The following is a 20,909-nucleotide window of genomic DNA, read 5'->3' as shown; positions in this document are numbered from 1 at the left end:
AAGAAGAATGAGGACAGAAGCAAGGTAAAATGGCTATAGAAGGGCAAAGAGACGTTGGGAGAGGGGCAGAAAAGGAAGAGTAGAGATGCAGGCAGTGAGTCTCTTTTTTGACAAAGGCCAATGTAAGAAAGAGTGTCAAAAAGGAATATGAATCAACAGTGTTAAATGGTGCAAAATGGAGATTGAGCACTGGGCAAAGCTATTGGATGCAGCAATTGGAGTTCAGGGTGATGTAAAAGTGCCAATTGAGGGGAGTGGTTAAGGATGGAGAGTGCGTTATGAAGTCCACATAAAAGCCCAGTATGTGGCAACTGAATGAGCATGGATTTTGAAGCCAGATGACTTATGAAAAAATGGAGGTAATGATAAGTGCAGACTTTTTTTTTTGAGATGTTTGGAAGTAAAAGGACTGAAAATCATGGCATGATATCTCAAGGGATAATTGGGCCATGGATTGAGAGAAGGACTTTTAGGCTAGAGAAGAAGGCAGAATACGATGAATGAGTAGTTTAACTAGAGAGTGTTATGGACACTCAAAGAAGAAAGAAATCACTTTGTGAGGGAGATTGCAAACCGTAACATCACAATAGTAGAACTAGAAATGACCCTAGAGATAGTGGCCAATAACTTCATTGTAACCTTGGTCAACTTAAGGCCAGAAAGTTGACATGATTTGCCCAAAGTCACACAGCAAATTAGCGGCAGAACTGAGAATAAAGCCCAGGTTTTCCAGCTCCTGGACTGTTTTTTTTTGTCTATCACAAGTCTGATTCAGAGAACACCAGTGAGTGACTGTACCTATCTGTACCTCATCTGAGAGGTGGCACAGTGGGCCTTTGGTCCTTTTTCCTACATCTGTGATGACAAAAGTTATAAGGCTACTGCAATCATCCAGACATTCACTACATTGGTGGCGGCCGACTTGTAAAGAGGGACTTGAGAGGAGGATGTGCTTATATACCATTTCAAACCTTGCATAAGGTCTCACAGTTAGGAAACTTCAGAAACCCAGTGGCCAGCATGAGATAATCAGTATTGTCTTTGCAGGGGACATCGTTGCTATCATTAGACAGTAGTGGAACGACAGCGGTGCTCAGAATACTTGCAGCATCAGGGAGTGTGATAAGAAAGGCAGTACTTAAGTCTGGGACCCAAGAACTGGGCTAAACCTGAAACCTGAATCACAGCAGTTAGCGCGCACAAAGGGCATTTGCCAGGAAGCAACATGGCGGAAGCGGCAACTGACAAAGTGTCGCGATAGGAACTTCCAAGAGGATCAGGTGACGAGATCTTGAGCCAGGACCCGGAGGGCTGGGGCAGGAGCCCACGTAGGGCAGGGAGGCGGTGAAATCGGTATCAGCTACGGCAGCCGGAGTAGCACTGGGGGCTTCAGGTGGTGGGAACCCCGGCCATGGAACATATTACAGTGCCCAAGGTAAGGAGAAGGGTTGAGTGAGTGAGTGAGGAACCACGAGCTCAGTCTCGGTGCTCAGCCGGGAGCCTAGGCACACCCCTTTAAGCCTTCTCACTGTGCTCTTTGAGGCCCCCTTCCCGCTCTGCAACTCAGCCGTAACCTCACACGCACCCTCATTACAGCTTCTTAAACACACTCGCTGCCATTGTTACCGCCTGCCTTTCTCAAATACCCCATGTGGCATCATCTCCCAGAGAGTTACTTCCTTCATCCAGTGTTTCCCTACCTTGCTCTTGGTTCTTTCTGACCCAACGGCTACCCAGACCACCACCACTGCTCTCGCCCGGGCTCCCTGGCGTTAGTGAGTGGGTTTTAGGGCCGACAGCACCTCTCCAGCCCAAGCTGGGCTGTGGGAAAGGAATGAGGTGTAGCAGAGTGAACCTGGACCTGCTCAGCCAGGAGGTAAAACCCAAGAGTTGGTATTTCCAGGCTAGTAAGCGCATGTTTATAGCCTATCCCTGGTTAGAACCACATCTACTTCTTTTCCCTACTCCTTCCCTCCCTAATACCAGTCTCTTTTCTAATCCACCTCCCTCCTATCAGTTTTCTTTCTACCATCTAAGGCTCAGGGAAGAGTTCACAACTAGTCACTGCTTAATTTTTTTCTATCAATCATAACAGACGTCGCTCAGGCTAACTTAAGTCCACATAAAAGCCCAGTTTGTTGGAATCGAAAGAGCATGGATTTTGAAGCCAGAAGATTTGAATTAGAATGTTGGTCCCTTTCATTACTGTCTGATGACTTTGGACAAATTATTTAATCTTTCTGAGCCTTTCTTTCCTCTACCACAAGGGATAATGCAATTTGCTCTCCGCTCACTTCACAGGGTGGTTGTGAGGACTAAATAAAAGGACTGTGTGAAAACTTTTCTATAACTACAAGAGTGTATTCCCCACTTCTTAATTTGAAATGATGATGCTGCCTGATGGGCAAAGCAGGAACTCCAACCTTCAAACCTCTCCTTTCCTGACTCCTTCTTTAGGTCCCTTCTCTGCTGAAGAAAACGACATCCCTTGTAGCAACCAGCTTTACCTTTTTCTGGGTCCCTTCCTTTCTAGGTTCTGTTATTTGTCCCAGGTTCCCTGACATGTATAAGAAGGTGGCACCATCCAAGTAAAGTGGCTTCTGCTATCCAGACTCCCTCTTCTCCCAACCTACCTAGTCCTGGGCTGTCCTACTTGCCCAGTTCAAAATTAGCTCATCTAAATACTCCCCTTTTGCTTTTTCAACCTGGGAGAGAGATGGAGGTTGAATTGCCCTTGTGCTTGAGTATTAAAATAATCAAATATTGAAATTATTGAAATCCCCCTATTGGGGGATTAAAGCTATAAACTGGGCCATCTGCATGGTAAGGAAGAAGATACCATTGTCCCACACATCAGAATAATAATAGTAGCTAACTCTTTGAGTAACTACGTGGCAGGCACTGTACTAGATGCTTTGCATGAAATAGGTCTTCAATCCTTATGACAACCTATAAGGGAGGTACTGTTTTTATTCCCATGTTGCACATGAGGAAACTGACACCCATAGAGATGAAGTGATTTGTCTAATAGGTACAAGTGCTGTTTCAGACTGGTGTGGAGATGGGGTTAGTGCTCAAGAAAACTTGGATGGTATTTTGAGTCTTGGAATACAAATAAAAACTCCAAGTGAAGATTTACTTCCTTAAATAAAATTGGCATTTCTTTTGGTGCCTGGTAGGACTGTCAGTGTGAGTATACTGCCATGAATATAATTTTTTCTTTTATTATTATAAGTGTCTGGGAAGGATTGGGGTTGCACTAATGTCTACAGGTTAAAATGGCCCCTCTTTTGTTAATTCACTGTTTCCCCAAAAGGGAAAGACATCTGTCTTATCAGTGTGAGGACAGAGAGAACCATGAGCTTGTCAGTCATAAGTTCTGTGTGTCAAGTGCAAAAGTGACTTCTATTTTTGGCTGTCTCTTGAGTCTTTTTTTCTTCTTGGAAAGACTTCTTTAAAAACTCTTAATTACATATAGAAAAGTTAATAGATTATAAGTTTATACCCCATGAATGTTCACAAACTGTACACACCCAGATCAAGAAACATTACCAGGAGTTCCCTTGCTTTTCTAGTGAATAACCTTCCCAAGGGTAACTTACATTGACTTCTAACAGAATAGACTAATTTTGCCCTTTTTTTGTACTTAATGTGAATGGATTTATACAGTATATGCTCTTGTGGTCTGGCTTCTTTTGCTTGACATTATGTTTGAAAGATTCATCCATATTATTCTTAGTAGTTACAGATCATTTTCATTGCTGTATAGTATTCCATTTTGTTAACATATCACATGTGATTTATCCATTCTTCTGTTAATGGGGAACTTCCAGTTCTGACTATTACAAATAGAACAGTGTTTCGATGGATATACATATGCATTTTTGTTGGGATATACATAGCAGTAGAATTTCTGAATTGTTGGATATGCATACGTTCAGCTAGAGTAGATACTACCAATTTTGCACTCCCACCACCTATTTATGAGAGAGGAACTGTCCTTTTAAGTTACAACCTTAGGGTTTAACAATGATTTTTGTAGCACCTCAAGCCTACCCAAAAGTTCAGTGACTGTCTTGTCTAAATCAGAATTTGTTTTTTGTTTTTAATTTTTTCCTACCCCCATCACTTTTTTGTCAGTGCCTAGAATTTTAATTACCTTTCTTTCCTGGAAAGTAATCTTATCAATTAGGATTTTTTCAGCTAACATTTATTGAGTTTCAGCTGGCTTGGAATTTTACTGTAGTGGGTAAGAGTGCATGCTTTGGAGTCAGACTCTCTGAATTCAAATCTCAGCTCTGCTGCTTAACTAACTTTGTATGTCACTTCTCTGTGCCTCTGTTTTTTCATCTGTAAAATTGTGCTGGTAATAATAATACCTATCTCAGAGAGTTGTTATAGGGATTAAATGAGTTAATATTTGTTGAAGTGCTTATAATAGTACCTGGTGCATCGTAGATGCTTAAATTAGGTACCAATTATTATCATCATCATTATTTTTATTTTTATTTTTCTTAAGGTATCATTGACATACACTCTTATGAAGGTTTCACATGAAAAACAATGTGGTTACTACATTTACCCATATTATCAAGTCCTGCCCCATACCCCATTGCAGTCACTGTATATCAGTGTAGTAAAATGCCACAAAGTCACCACTTGTCTTTTCTATGCTACAACTGTCTTCCCCATGACCCCTCCCACACCATGTGTACTAATCATAATACCCCTCAATCCCCTTCTCCCTCCCTCCCCACCCAACCTCCCCTACCTCTCCCCTTTGGTAACTGCTAGTCCCTTCTTGGAGTCTATCAGTCTGCTGCTGTTTTGTTCCTTCAGTTTTGCTTTGTCGTTATACTCCACAGATGAGGGAAATCATTTGGTACTTGTCTTTCTCTGCCTGGCTTATTTCACTGAGCATAATTCCCTCTAGCTCCATCCATGTTGTTGCAAATTTAGCATCATCATTATTATTAAAGTTATTATTTACAAAACCCCACATTGGGAGTTGTTGTGGATACATAGCTGTCTTAGATATAGCAACTGCCCTCTGGGATCTCTTAAACAGGTAAGGTGATGATATACCGAGCACAAGATCCATGAATGAAAGTGAGCACTTTCATGAGAGCGACAAATAAAATACTGTTACAGTTTAAAGGCAAATAAAGTCCAGGTCTAGATGAGTATGAGGAATATGAAATGAAGAAAGCTTTATGGAATGAGTGGCATTTAAGCTGACTCTGAGTAATAGGTAGGATTTTACTCTTCAGAGATTGGAGATGTGAGAGAGTTTCCAACTACAAGAGCATAAACTCAGAGGCAGGTAACTTATTAGGGCAAAACAGTGAAAGGACCGTAGCAAGGAATTGGGTTGGAGATAGAGATTTTGTAGATTACAGAGGACCTTGAATGTTAAACACTGCGTAATTTGAACTTGGTTCTATAGGTAGCAAAGAGCTGCTAAAGCTTTGTAAGTCTAGAAATGTACAATATAAAAATTAGAAAGGACCTTTTAAAAGATTATCTAAATGAGAGATGGGAATGCAGTTTCTTTTTGGTGTGATGGAAGTGTTCTAAAATTGTGATGGTTGTACAAATGTAAATTTACTCAAAAGTAGTGAATTACACACTTAAAACAAGTGAATTTTTTGGTATGTAAGTTCAATAAAGCTGTGGTGAATGGATGAATGAATAAATATATAGGATCATCTAGTGATAGTGAATCCTCTCATTTCACAAATGTGAATGCTGAGGCCCAGATAGCTGAAGTTTCTTGTCTGAGTTCAAGCATGTAACAAGTGGCAGAACCAGCATTGTCTTTTTGTTTTTCAGTATGCATGGTAGCTTCAGACTATAATAAACTGTGTAGAATTATCATAGCAACAACAGACAAACTAATTCTAAGTGCTGGATGGGTATAGCATACTATTCTGGATAGTAATAAGTAATAACATTTTATTGTACTTTAGTGTTTACATAGTGCTTTTCAAGCCACCCTACCTGATCTCAAGATTACAATTTATAGGAAACTTTCCTAAAAGCAAGCAGTTTTTGGCTTGACTTCCAGGAAACTAAGAACCAATTTTAATGTTCAGTCATATTAACTACATTAACCCTTGTACTTAGCACAATTGCTTCTTTCTTCTCTTTATGGCTTTGTTTTTCTGTTCTAATCTAATTGTAGATCTAAAACTAATTGTAGATCTTTTATTATGAATCACCTCAACTTCATTTAGGAAAGAGTCAGGGTCAAAATAAATCAAGATAAAACTGGGTAATGTGTTTTTCATGATCAAAGAAACATGATTTCTAGAGGTGAGGATTGTGCTCCACTTCCAGTTCTCTAAATCCAATCCAGGTGGCTTTATTTTGATCCTTTCAGTCTAGGAAGTAGCATAATGTAGTGGAAAAAAACCATGAATAGACTAGAGCTGGGTTTGATTTACAGATGATTATTTCTTGGCTCTGAGTTCTTGGACAAATTACTCAAATTCTCTGAGTTTCAATTTCCTCGTCTGTAAGTGGGGATATCTACCTCTTGGGACTATGATGAAGGTTAAGATAAGGTATAAGAAGAGCCTGGGACATATTAAATGCTCTATAACTGTGTATCCCCTTCTCTTTACATTAGAGCCAAACAATGGTATTGGCTTTAGTATACATTAGTCCTGGGAGGTTGTAAAGATCAGCCTGCCTCAAAGAGGGAGATTTTCCTTAGCATCCAGAAAGGCTCTTGGTACTATAGCACAAAGGGAGAAGCTGCCCAGGCTACCTCATTGACAGCAGTCTGAATTTTGGCCACTATTATTTTATGGGCATTGGAATCATTTTCATCACTACCAAAACCTCCTCCTTTGACCTCACTTTTGTACTTGGGAAACCCTAACTAAGCTGTTACTCCTAGAAACCATTGGGATTTGTTTTAGGGTTGTGTCTTTTTAGTTATCATTTTGTGGTTTTGTGGTTTTGTGGTATAATACTTAAATGCTTTAGAAAGATTTTTTGATAAGCTCCAAAGACATTTTCTTTATTTGAGAAACCCATCCTGGACAAGAATCAGGAGACTTGAGTTCTGGTCCCAGCTCTGATACTGACATGCTGTGTGCCCTTAGGTTTCATTATCATCATGGGTAAGACAATAATGCCTAACCTTTACTGAACAATTACTATGTGGCAGGCACTATTCTAAGTGATTTATATAAATATTACATATGTATATACTCATTTAACACTTATAACAATACTGTTGTTCTCATTTTAAACATAAAGAAATCAAGACCTAGAAAGCTTCAGCTACTCACTGAGAGCCAGTGTATGAAGTCGTCTGTGACTCAAAAGCCTATGCTTTTAACCCCTGCACTGTACTGCTTCAATAAAGTGAGCAGATTGGATTATACCAGCATCTCCTAAACCTTGTTCATGATGACCACTAGTCTGGCAAGATAAATAACTTTAAAGATAAAAAGGATTCTAAGGTAAACTATGTTGACACCACAAACACTGTGGACATTCATAGTGAACTGTCACCTATTAAAGTCTCTGAGAAACCTTGCAATAAAGAAACTGTTTACATTTGTTTAACACAGTTTCCTTAATTTGACTGCAGAACTCTGTGTGTGTGCATCTATTAATATCCTGTAGACTAGGGTTCATAGAACATGCTTTGAGAAATTCTGGTGTCAGTTGGGAAGGTTCACTGGAAGTACTCTCCAGTACTTTCAGCACTTAATGATGGATGTGTGGACTGAAATTCAGCATTCCTTTCTGAGTCTCAAATTTGCTTTAATTGTAGGGGTGCTGAAAAATAAGGTGTGAGGAGGCGTACATTCAAAACTAGTTTGGGTTGCATTTTTAACACTTGCTTCAAATGGCTTTGTACATCATGGCACAAAAGACATCATTTGCCTGCCACCTTTTCCTTTCCTCCCTCCTGTCCTGTTAACATATTTTCTCACTTATTACTTTAAAGAAGATACCTAAATCAGAGATTCTTGTTGTGAAAGTAAGAGCAAGACTTTTTAATATGTGCAGGATGCAGCAGTTGTTTTCATGATGAATACTTTCTGCTGTCAGAGGTGATGCCACATGGGGCAGGGTTTATGTGGAACGTGTACAGCTGATGGATATCATCACACTGTTGGTCCTCCTGGAACTAGATGTTGTGTCTTTTATTTATTTAATTTTCCCAAGTTATTACCAATAGTTGTGGCAAATCAGGACAGTAATTGGACCTCTGAAATGCACCTGATTTCTTCCTGTCCTCTTTTCCTGAGAGAGAAGTGAAAAATATAGCATGGTTTATGGTCCATAGCTTCTCCAAGATGATATATCATTAATGTCAGAGTGCCCTGTCTGCAGCCCTGGAGTGCAAAACTAACAAAGCTATTGGGTAGCCTGTCTGGGAATTAGTTTGTGTAGGACCTAGTGGTGGTCAGCCACTCTTCAACCTCTTTCTCTCCCTGCATTACTCTCCTTCTCTCTACTTCACTCTTTACTCTTCTTTCTCTTTCCCTCTTCTTCCCTTTTCACCTGCTCTCTCCTTCCCTCTCTTTCTCCTCTCCTTTTCCCTCATCCCCTCTCCCCTAATGTCTTTTGCATTTCTCCCTCTCCATTTCTCTCTCTTTTTCTTTCTCTTCACCCACCACTGCCCTACACACACATACATACATACACACACCTACTATGGGACCCAGGTTTCTGTGGGATAAAAACATGCCAGGCAGAGGAACCCTCTTATAACCTGTCTCAGAACCAGAGGGTATTCTGGTGCCATGAATAGAGAAAGGGGAAGGTCTGAGTAATTACAGATCCCTTAGAAGGTACTACACGCTAACAGCACAGGTTCCCTGTGGTGTGGAGCCCTATGAGAAGTCCATATCAACAGTTTTGATATCAACAGTATTGTATCCCTCTCCTTCAAGGCTTTGTCAGGGACTACCCTCCAATAGGCACATATCACCCTCCATACATGGACATTGCAGCCTTTTGGTAGGTTGTGCCTTGGACCTTGGAACTCCTTCTGAGTAGCCAACTTTTCCCCTTGTTGAGCAACTCCTGCCATGCAAGGCTGCCTGGCAGAAGAAAACTAAAGGTGCTTTATAGTTTTGAGTTTCTACTCCTTACCATTTGTCCAATCTTTTCCTGAGTGTGAGTGAGCAGGCCCCTATTCTTAACTGGCACTGATTTTTTCTGTTAACCTTAGCACACTACAGTTCTTCTAGCAATAGGAAGCCTGTTTTATTTGAACTTTCAATTGGCTGTATTGATTACATGCTTCTGCCAAACAATTCTTGTCAGATTTACATAGCTTCCTGCATTCAGATTTGCAGATGTCTACATGCAGCTTTCCTATCAGGAAAGAAAATGTTAATGTACTCAAGCTTCTCCCATACGCATTTTCTACCCTTGCAGCCCCCCCATTTCTACTCCAATTGTTCTGTGCCTGAAGAGGCCTGTGCATTTTCTTTTTTCCTCTTTTGTCTTAGTCCATTTGTGCTGCTATAACAAAAGACCACAGACTGGGTGGGTGGCCTATAAATAACAGAAATTTTTTTCACATAGTTTTAGAGGTTGGAAGCCCAAGGTAGGGTGCTAGCATGGTTGGACTCTGGTAAAAATTTCTCTTCTGGGTTGCAAACTGCCAACTTTTCACTGTATTCTCACATAACAGAAGGGGAAAAGAAATCTATATCTTCTTTTGTGAGATTCAGATCTTTGCCCACCTGTTTATTGGGTTGTTGTCTTATGGTTGAGTTTTAACACTTCTTTGTATCAATACAAGTCCTTTTTCAGATATGTGTTTTGAAAATATTTTCTCCCTGTCTGTGGCTTGGCTTTATATTCTCTTGATAGTGTCTTCTGCAGAGTGAAAGTTTTGAAATTTAATGAAGTCCAACTCATCAGTTATTTCTTTCATGAATCCTGCTTTTGATTGTATATCTAAAAAAGTTACCACAAAGCCCAAGGATATCTAGCTTATCTCCTATGTTATCTTCTAGGAGTTTCATGGTTTTGTGGTTTGCACTTAAGTCTATGATCCATTTTGAGTTAATTTTTGTGAAAGGTTTAAAGTCTGTGTCTTGCTTTATATATATATATAATTATTTTTTGTTGGAATATAGTTGGTACACAATATTGTATTGGTTTCAGGTGTACGACATGGTGATTCAACAATTATATATACATTACTAAGTGCTCACCACAGTAAATGTAGTTGCATCCAGTTACTATAACAAGATATTACCTTGGCTATATTCTCTTTGCTGTACTTCCATTCCTGTAACTAATTAATTTAAAGTTTGTACCACTTTATCCCCTTCACCTATTTCATCCATCTCTCCACCCACCTCCCCTATGGTAACCAACAGTTTGTTGTCAGTATTTATGAGTCTGTTTTTTGTTCATTTGTTTGTTTATTTATATTTTTGAATGTGTATGTCCAGTGTTTCCAGCACCATTTGTCGAAAAGACTATCCTTCCTCCACTGAATTGTCTTTGCTCCTTTCTCAAAGATCACTTAACTCTGTTTGCATGAGTCTATTTCAGGGCTGTCTGTTCTCTTCTCTCTATTTTTTTTTAAATTATATTTTGGTGTCATTACAGTTACATGAAGGACATTATGTTTACTAGGCTCCCCATTAACCAAGTCCCCCCCACATCCCCGTTCACAGTCACTGTCCATCAACATAGTAAGATGCTGTAAAATCACTAGTTGTCTTCTCTGTGTTGCACAGCCCTCCCCATGCCCCCCCCAACTATACATGCTAATAGTAATGCCCCCTTTCTTTTTTTCCCACCCTTATCCCTCCCTTCCCACCCATCCTCCCCAGTCCCTTTCCCTTTGGTAACTATTAGTCCATTCTTGGGTTCTGTGCTTCTGCTGCTGTTTTGTGCCTTCAGTTTTCTTTTGTTCTTATACTCCACATATGAGTGAAATCATTTGGTACTTGTCTTTCTCCGCCTGGCTTATTTCACTGAGCATAATACCCTCTAGCTCCATCCATGTTGTTGTGAATGGTAGGATTTGTTTTTTTCTTATGGCTGAGTAATATTCCATTGTTTATATGTACCACATCTTCTTTATCCATTCATCTACTGATGGACATTTAGGTTGCTTCCATTTCTTGGCTCTTAAAAATAGTGCTGCGATAAACATAGGGGTGCACCTCTCTTTTTCAAACTGGAGTGCTGCATTCTTAGCGTAAATTCCTAGAAGTGGAATTCCTGGGTCAAATGGTATTTCTATTTTGAGCTTTTTGAGGAACCTCCATACTGCTTTCAACAATGGTTGAACTAATTTACATTCCCACCAGCAGTGTAGAAGGGTTCCCCTTTCTCCACAACCTTGCCAACATTTGTTGTTGTTTGTCTTTTGGATGGTAGCCATCCTTACTGGTGTGAGATGATATCTCATTGTGGTTTTAATTTGCATTTCTCTGATGACAAGCGATGTGGAGCATCTTTTCATGTGTCTGTTGGCCATCTGAATTTCCTCTTTAGAGAACTGTCTATTCAGCTCCTCTGCCCATTTTTTAATTGGGTTATTTGCTTTTTGTTTGCTGAGGTGTGTGAGCTCTTCATATATTTTGGACGTCAACCCTTTATCGGATCTGTCATTTACGGATTTTTTTTTTTTACTTTATATTTTTTTAAATTTTTTAATTTAAATTTTTTTTTATTTGTTATCATTAATCTACAATTACATGAAGAACATTATGTTTACTATGCTCTCCCCTACCCCAAGTCCCCCCCACAAACCCCATTACAGTCACTATCCATCAGCATAGTAAGATGTTGTAGAATCACTACTTGTCTTCTCTGTGTTGCAAAGCCCTCCCCTTTCCCCCACCCCCCACATTATACATGCTAATCATAATACCCCCTTTCTTCTCCCCCCCTTATCCCTCCCTACCCACCCATTCTCCCCAGTCTCTTTCCCTTTGGTAACTGTTAGTCCATTCTTGGGTTCTGTGATTCTGCTGCTGTTTTGTTCCTTCAGTTTTTCTCTTGTTCTTATACTCCACAGATGAGTGAAATCATTTGGTATTTGTCTTTCTCCGCTTGGCTTATTTCACTGAGCATAATACCCTCTAGCTCCATCCATGTTGTTGCAAATGGTAGGATTTGTTTTCTTCTTATGGCTGAATAATATTCTATTGTGTATATGTACCACATCTTCTTTATCCATTCATCTACTGATGGACACTTAGGTTGCTTCCATTTCTTGGCTTTTGTAAACAGTGCTGCGATAAACATAGGGGTGTATCTGTCTTTTTCAAACTGGAGTGCTGCATCCTTAGGGTAAATTCCTAGAAGTGGAATTCCTGGGTCAAATGGTAAGTCTATTTTGAGCATTTTGAGGAACCTCCATATTGCTTTCGACAATGGTTGAACTAATTTACATTGCCACCAGCAGTGTAGGAGGGTTCCCCTTTCTCCACAACCTCGCCAACATTTGTTGTTGTTTGTCTTTTGGATGGTAGCCATCCTTACTGGTGTGAGGTGATATCTCATTGTGGTTTTAATTTGCATTTCTCTGATAATTAGCGATGTGGAGCATCTTTTCATGTGTCTGTTGGCCATCTGAATTTCTTCTTTGAAGAACTGTCTGTTCAGCATCTCTGCCCACTTTTTAATTGGATTATTTGCTGAAGTGTGTGATCTCTTCATATATTTTGGATGTCAAGCCTTTATCGGATCTGTCATTTACGAATATATTCTCCCATACTGTAGGGTACCCTTTTGTTCTTTTGATGGTGCCCTTTGCTGTACAGAAGCTTTTCAGCTTGATATAGTCCCACTTGTTCATTTTTGCTTTTGTTTTCCTTGTGCGGGGAGATATATTCATGAAGAAGTCGCTCATGTTTATGTCCTAGAGATTTTTGCCTGTGTTTTTTTCTAAGAGTTTTATGGTTTCATGACTTACATGCAGGTCTTTGATCCATTTCGTACTTACTTTTTTGTATGGGGTTAGACAATGATCCAATTTCATTCTCTTAACATGTAGCTGTCCAGTTTTGCCAACACCAGCTGTTGAAGAGGCTGTCATGTCCCCATTGTATGTCCATGGCTCCTTTGTTGTATACTAATTGACCATACATGTTTGGGTTAATGTCTGGAGTCTCTATTCTTTTCCACTGGTCTGTGGCTCTATTCTTGTGCGAGTACCAAATTGTCTTGATTACTGTGGCTTTGTAGTAGAGCTTGAAGTTGGGAAGCGAGATCCTCCCCACTTTATTCTTCCTTCTCAGGATTGCTTTAGCTATTCGGGGTCATTGGTGGTTCCGTATGAATTTTATAACTATTTGTTCCAGTTCATTGAAGAATGCTGTTGGTATTTTGATAGGGATTGCATTGAGTCTGTAGATTGCGTTAGGCAGGATGGCCATTTTGACAATATTAATTCTTCCTAGCCAAGAGCATGGGATGAGTTTCCATTTGTTAGTGTCCTCTTTAATTTCTCTTAAGAGTGTCTGGTAGTTTTCAGGGTATAGGTCTTTCACTTCTTTGGTTAGGTTTATTCCTAGGTATTTTATTCTTTTTGATGCTATTGTGAATGGAATTGTTTTCCTGATTCCTCTTTCCGCTAGTTCATTGTTAGTGTATAGGAAAGCCACAGATTTCTCTATGTTAATTTTGTATCCTGCAACTTTGCTGTATTCCGATATCAGTTCTAGTAGTTTTGGAATAGAGTCTTTAGGGTTTTTAATGCACAATATTATGTCATCTGCAAATAGTGACAGTTTAACTTCTTCTTTACAAATTTGGATTCCTTGCATTTCTTTGTTTTGTCTGATTGCCATGGCTAGGAACTCCAGTACTATGTTGAATAACAGTGGGGATAGTGGGCATCCCTGTCTTGTTCCCGATCTCAGAGGAAAAGCTTTCAGTTTGTCTCTGTTAAGTATGATGTTAGCTGTGGGTTTATCTTATATGGCCTTTGTTTTGTTGAGGTACTTGCCCTCTATACCAATTTTGTTGAGAGTTTTTATCATGAATGTATGTTTAATTTTGTCAAATGCTTTTTCAGCATCTATGGGGATGATCATGTGGTTTCTTTCCTTTTTGTTTATGTGGTGGATGATGTTAATGGATTTTTGAATGTTGTACCATCCTTGCATCCGTGAGATGAATTCCACTTGGTCATGGTGTATGATCCTTTTGATGTATTTTTGAATTCGGTTTGTTAGTATTTTGTTGAGTATTTTTGCATCTATGTTCATCAGGGATAGTGGTCTGTAATTTTCTTTTTTGGTGGGGTCTTTGCCTTGTTTTGGTATTAGGGTGATGTTGGCTTCATAGAATGAGTTTGGGAGTATTCCCTCCTCTTCTGTTTTTTGGAAAACTTTAAGGGAATAGGTATTATGTCTTCTTTATATGTCTGATAAAATTCACTGGTGAATCCATCTGGATGAGGGGTTTTGTTCTTGGGTAGTTTTTTGATTACCGCTTCAATGTCGTTGCTGGTAATTGGTCTGTTTAGATTTTCTGATTTTTCCTTGGTCAGTCTTGTAAGGTTGTATTTTTCTAGGAAGTTGTCCATTTCTTCTAGGTTTTCCAGCTTGTTAGCATATGGATTCTCATAGTATTCCTTAATAATTCTTTGTATATCTGTGGGGTCCATCGTGATTTTTCCTTTCTTGTTTCTGATTCTGGTGATGTGTGTAGATTCTCTTTTTCTCTTAATATGTCTGGCTGAGGGTTTTCTTTTCTTTATTTTCTCAAAGAACCCGTTCTTTGTTTCATTGATTTTTCTCTATTGTTTTATTCTTCTCAATGTTATTCATTCTCTGATCTTTATTATTTCCCTCCTTCTGCTGATTTTGGGCCTCATTTGTTCTTCTCTTTCCAGTTTCAATAATTGTGACTTTAGGCTATTCATTTGGGATTATTCTTCCTTCATTAAATAGGCCTGCGTTGCTATATACTTTCCTCTTAAATCTGCCTTCGCTGTGTCCCACAGAAGTTGGGACTTTGGCTGTTGTTGTCATTTGTCTCCATATACTGCTTGATCTCTATTTTAATTTGGTCATTGATCCATTGATTATTTAGGTGCATGTTGTTAATCCTCCACATGTTTGTGAGCATTTTTGTTTTCTTTGTATAATTTATTTCTAGTTTTATACCTTTTGTCTCAGAAGTTAGTTGGTAGAATTTCAATCTTTTTGAATTTACTGAAGCTCTTTTTGTGGCCTAGTATGTGGTTTATTCTGGAAAATGTTCCATGTACACTTGAGTAGAATGTGTATCCTGCTGCCTTTGGGTGTAGAGTTCTGTAGATGTCTATTAGGTCCATCTCTTCTTATATGTTGTTAGTGCCTCTGTGTCCTTGCTTATTTTCGGTCTGGTGGATCTGTCCTTTAGAGTGCGTGGTGTGTTGAAGTCTCCTGAAATGAATTCATTGCATTCTGTTTTCTCCTTTAATTCTGTTAGTATTTATTTCACATATGCTGGTGCTCCTGTGTTGGGTGCATATATATTTATAATGGTTATATCGTCTTGTTGGACTGAGCCCTTTATCATTATGTAATGTCCTTCTTTATCTCTTGTTAGTTTCTTTGTTTTGAAGTCTATTTTGTCTGATACTAATACTGCAACACCTGCTTTTTTCTCCCTATTGTTTGCATGAAATATGTTTTTCCATCCCTTGACTTTTAGTCTGTGTATGTCTTTGGGTTTGAGGTGAGTCTATTGTAAGCAGCATATAGATAGGTCTGGCTTTTTTATCTATTCTGTTTCTCTGTGTCTTTTGATTGGTGCATTCATTCCATTTACATTTAGGGTGATTATTGAAAGTTATGTACTTATTGCCATTGCAGGCTTCAGATTCATGGTTACCAAAGGTTCAAGGGTAGGTTCTTTACTATCTAACTGTCTAACTTAACTCACTTATTAAGCTTTTATAAGCACAGTCTGGTGATTCTTTATTACTATCCCTTCTTATTCCTCCTCCTCCATTCTTTATATGTTAGGTGTTTTATTCTGTACTCTTTTGTGTTTCTTTTGACTGCTTTTGTGAGTAGTTGATTTTATGTTTTGCCTTTAGTTAGTATTTGGTTGGTCTGCTTTCTTTCGTGTGATTTTATTTTCTTTGGTGACATCTATTTAGCCTTAGGAGTGCTTCCATCTAGAGCAGTCCGTTTAAAATATCCTGTAGAGGTGGTCTGTGGGAGGCAAATTCCCTCAACTTTTGTTTGTCTGGTAATTGTTTAATCCCTCGTTCATATTTAAATTATAATCATGCTGGATACACACAGTATTCCTGGTTCAAGGCCCTTCTGTTTCATTGCATTAAATATATCATGCCATTCTCTTCTGGCCTGTAAGGTTTCTGTTGAGAATTCTGATGATAGGCTGATGGGCCTTCCTTTGTAGACCTTTTTTCTCTCTCTGGCTGCCTTTAATCCTCTGTTCTTGTCCTTGATCTTTGCCATTTTAATTATTACATGTCTTGGTGTTGTCTTCCTTGGGTCCCTTGTGTAGGGAGTTCTGTGGGCCTCCATGGTCTGAGAGGCTATTTCCTCCCCCAGTTTTGGGAAGTTTTCAGCAATTATTTCTTCAAAGACACTTTCTATCCCTTTTTCTCTCTTTCTTCTGGTACCCCTATAATTCAAATATTGCTCCATTTGGATTGGTCATACAGTTCTTGTAATTTTCTTTCATTCCTGGACATCCTTGTATATCTCTCTGCCTCAGCTTCTCTGTGTTCCTGTTCTCTGATTTATATTCCATTAATGGCCTCCTGCACCTCATCCAATCTACTCTTAAGTCCTTCCAGAGATTGTTTCATTTCTTTATGCTCTCTCCTAACTTGATCCTTTAGCTCTTGCATATTTCTCTGCAGGTCCATCAGCATGGTTATGGCCTTTATTTTGAATTCTTTTTCAGGAAGATTGGTTAAATCTTTCTCCCCTGCCTCCCTCTCAGGGGTTGTCTGGGTAATTCTGGACTGGATCAAATTCTTCTACCTTTTCCTGGTGATAGAGGTAGTCGAAGGCAGTTGGCGCATTTTTCTTCTGGGAGAACAATGTCCCACACACGGGGTGCAGCTTCTGGTTTTATTTCCTCAGCCCCCATGGGCAGCCATCAGGGCAGCCCAGAGCCCCATGGGGAGATGCAGGCACACCATGTATGCTCTCCTGCCAGAACGGCTACCTCTCGCTCCCTGTTCCAGCTTCCCCTATCTGTGCTGGGCTGCCGTGCGCCGGCAGGGCCTCTGAGTCTGGCCTGGGCAGCTCCAGAGGAGTCTCTGGGCAGTTGCTGTGTTTGCGGCTGCTCCCGTGTCTGCTCCCCTGCACTATCAGGGCCACGTCGGAGGGGGAATGGGTAAGAGGCTGTTTTATCACCGTGAGGGGCTTCAGAGCTGCGCTGTCGACCGGGGGTTAGGGTGCCTGGCATTCCCCGGGATTCCCAGCTGCTAGGCTGAGTGTGCCAGGACGCTGCTGCCTAGTTGTGAGGCCCCTGTCCCTTTAAGACTTTCAGTAAGTACTTGCTTTTCTTTTTTCCCAGGTGCACTGGCTGCGGGAACCCACTCGCAGATTTTACTGTTCCATTTCCCTAATATCCAGCATACCATGCAATGTGTGTCTGCGCTCCCAGTGCGGGTGACTAGGGCTGAGTATTTAGCAGTTCTGGGATCCCACTCCTTCCCTGCTCCAACTCCTCTCCTCCTGCCGCTGGGCTGGGGTGGAGGGCGCACTCAGGTTCCGCTGGGCTGCGGCTTGTATCTTACCCCCTTTGTGAGGTGCTGAGTTCTCGCAGGTGTATATGTAGCCTGGCTGTTGTACTGTATCTTCTGGTCTTTCTTTTAGGCTTAGTTGTATTTGTTGTATTTTCAAAAATATATATGGTTTTGGGAGGAAATTTCCGCTGCCCTACTCACTCTGCCGTCTTGGCTCTTCCTCTGGAGTACACTTTTTAACTATGAATTAGTTGTTAACACTTAAATATCAGGATATTTCACATAAAAATCCAGTGAGTTTGAAATTTTTTTCCTAAATACAAAAGCCATTGTGCCATGATATTCTGCTGAAAAATTAGGAGCTGTTGCAACATTACCTGCATTTTCTCATGGCAATAATTAGCAAGAGCTTGAATAGCAGATGCTCCATTTGAATGAGGCAAACTCTTGTTTGCCACAGTGCCACCACTCCCTATAGTTTATTTTTATTCTACTTCTAATGTTATCTTCCCAGCTCTTGTAGGTGGTTGAAATTGTACTTGACTTAAACTCTAATATCACACAATATATAAAATAAATACTTTTTGAGTTTGACAAGATAGAGTTACTATGGGAAGTATTCTTGTTTAGAGACAGGAAAAAAAACAAATAGGGAAGTAGCTGTCTTACAACCTACTCTTGTTTCACAGCTGTTGGTTGAGTAGCAGTTAGCTTAAGTTCTCAGACCCCTCCAAGACATATCCCAGATGACATCACCTATCTGTGATTCTGTTTTCTTGTCAACACAGAATAGTGATGAATCTTGCTGCTTTAAATTTATACTTAGCAAATTAAATTTTTGTCTCCTTTTCTCATTAGTAATTTGTGATAAAGTATCTCACAGGATTTTATTATGAAATTTTAGTGAGATATTTTAGGTATTGTCTGGAATTTAGGTATTACACATGGTAAATAATAAATATTAGTTACCTTAACTCTACAAGATTTTTTTTTTCTGTTTTAACCAACAACAAATGAGAAAGATGGATATACAGAGCCTTTGGCCTCATTGAAATGGTCTGAGGATTTTAAGTTCAAGACTACAATTTTAGGTCCTACCACCCATACTACTCCTCTTTGTTTTCCTTCTTGAGCTTCTTTTATGTAGTGTGTGTAAATGACTTTCTATGCATGTTTGTACAGCAGCTGTCACTGGGGACCATTGGATCCTATGCTTTTTGAGGTGTTTAACTAAGGCACTTCTTTGCTGGGTAAGCAGTTCCCCATGGTCTCAACTAAGGTGTAAAAATTAGTTTTGCAATATAAATATCACAGTCTTTAACTGCTCAAGAATCTGGCTTGAAACAAAATTAAATTCAGAGCAAGAAATTGACCCTTTTGGCTATCTGTTAACTTACTAGGTTTTTAAAAACAATTCCAGATTTTTTTAAAACTGGAAAGGACATCAGTTCATAGAATCGTAGATTTGGAAGAGACCTTCGAGACAATATGCAGATAAGGAGAAAGGTCCAGAAAGAGCTAGGGTCATTGCTAAGATCACATAGCTATTCTACAGCACAGACTAGATTCAGTATTCCCTGCTCTCCAATGTGAAACTTATTCTAACCTCTTATTCATTAAAAAAAGGATAAATTTAAGTCCAGATAATTCATTCCTCTATCAGTGCTCATTAGGCACTTACTTCCATTTTCCTTCTGTCATCTTATTCCTCTCTCTTGAGTTGGGTTATTTAACTAATAAAATTTGGCTACTTGTCAAGTTCAGTAGGACTGTTGAGATTACTTGCTTGCCACTTTTAATTTTTGGCTTATTTTTCTTTTCTGTCAGAGTCTATGAGAAAACGCATTCTGTGTGGTCTTTCTTGGTTCAGAGGAAACCAGACTTCAGTAACCCTCTGTATAAAGGCATCACTATGTATGGGGTGCTCAGTCCCAGTACTGTGCCGTACAACATTCAGTAAGTTCCTAAACTCTCCCCTCCTTTCTTACAACAGGCCCCAGGGCCTCAGCTGCTTTGCCTCTCTTTGTATAGCTGCCATCATCTGCACAAGCTATGAAATAAGATACTCTCTTCCCAGATGACCCATTCCTTGCTGCCTCTGAAAATAATACCACACTCCTTTTGGTTTTCAGGGCTTTGTTGTTACTTGCTTACGGAAATAAACAAGAGATAATAATTGATTTGTACTGATACCACCAGTCAGAATGTAGGTTATTTCATTGCTTTTAGTCTTCCCCCGTATCTTCCTCTTCTTCCCCATCCTTTTCCCCAAAAAGGAAAAGAAAAAAACAGAGAAATAGAAAGTGCTGGTATTGTTTGCTCAACTTTTCCAAAAATATATAAAGTACAGGCCACTGTGCTTACTGATCACAACTGAATTAGTGCAAGACAGAGATGAATATATTTGTTAGCTCTAATAGTTCATTTTATGTATTCCCTAGGATTTGGTATATGTAAAATCACATAATTTCTGAATAGAAATTTAGCAAATAATGTTTTCTGAATAGAGTTTTACTACTTCTTTCCAATTTGGATGCCTTTTCTTGCATAATTACCCTGTCTAGAATAGACATAGTGAAAGCGGGCATCCTTGTCCTGTTCCTGATCTTAGGGGGAAAGTTTTCAGTCTTTTTACACTGAGTATGATGTTGCAGTTTTTCTTTTTACAAATGACCTTTATCATGTTTAGGATATTCCCTTCTGTCCCTAGTTTGTTGAGTGTTTTTGTGACGAAAGACCATTAGATTATGTCAAATGTTTTTTCTGCATCCTGTCAGGATGCAGATAATTATGTTATTTTTTCCTTAATTCTATTAATATGGTGTATTACACTGATTTATTTTCATATGTTGAGCCACTCATGCTTTCCCAGGATGAATCTCATTTGGTCATGGTGTATAATCCTCTTATATGCCACTGCATTCAGTTGGCTAGTATACTGCTGAGGATTTTTGCATGTGTATTCACGAAGAAGATTGATCTGTAGTTTGGTTTTCTTGTAATGTCCTTGTCTGGCTTTGGTATAGGGTAATAGTGACCATATAGAATGAGTTGGGAAGTATTTCCTCTTTTATTTTTTGGAAGACCTTGAAAAAAATTATTAATTTTTATTGAAATGTTTAGTAGAATTCACCAATGAAGCCATCTGGTACTGGACTTTTCTTTCTTGGAAGTTTTTGATTACTGAATCAATGTCCTTACTTGTAATAGTTCTGTTTAAATTATTAAA

The 20,909-nt window shown here is 39.3% G+C and overlaps 1 protein-coding gene across 6 annotated transcripts in view; it reads left to right on the top strand.

Moving 5' to 3' along the window:
* The first annotated feature begins 1,285 nt into the window (after positions 1-1,285).
* ASB12 (ankyrin repeat and SOCS box containing 12) overlaps positions 1,286-20,909 on the top strand; it is a 174,973-nt gene continuing 155,349 nt past the window's right edge. For 4 of the 6 annotated variants that reach the window (XM_057495621.1, XM_057495618.1, XM_057495622.1 and 1 more), the window contains exon 1: positions 1,286-1,435. The gene's annotated coding sequence lies outside the window, so the exon portion shown is untranslated. Of the gene's footprint in view, positions 1,436-19,507; positions 19,637-20,909 lie in introns of all 6 variants that reach the window. The other 2 variants (XM_057495620.1, XM_057495619.1) reach the window with 2 other exon arrangements.

The sequence above is a fragment of the Manis pentadactyla genome, chromosome X, assembly GCF_030020395.1.
Source record: "Manis pentadactyla isolate mManPen7 chromosome X, mManPen7.hap1, whole genome shotgun sequence".
Lineage (NCBI taxonomy): Eukaryota > Metazoa > Chordata > Mammalia > Pholidota > Manidae > Manis > Manis pentadactyla.
The sequence above is the reverse complement of the archived record's forward strand: the minus strand, read 5'-3'. Positions and strand labels throughout refer to the sequence as shown.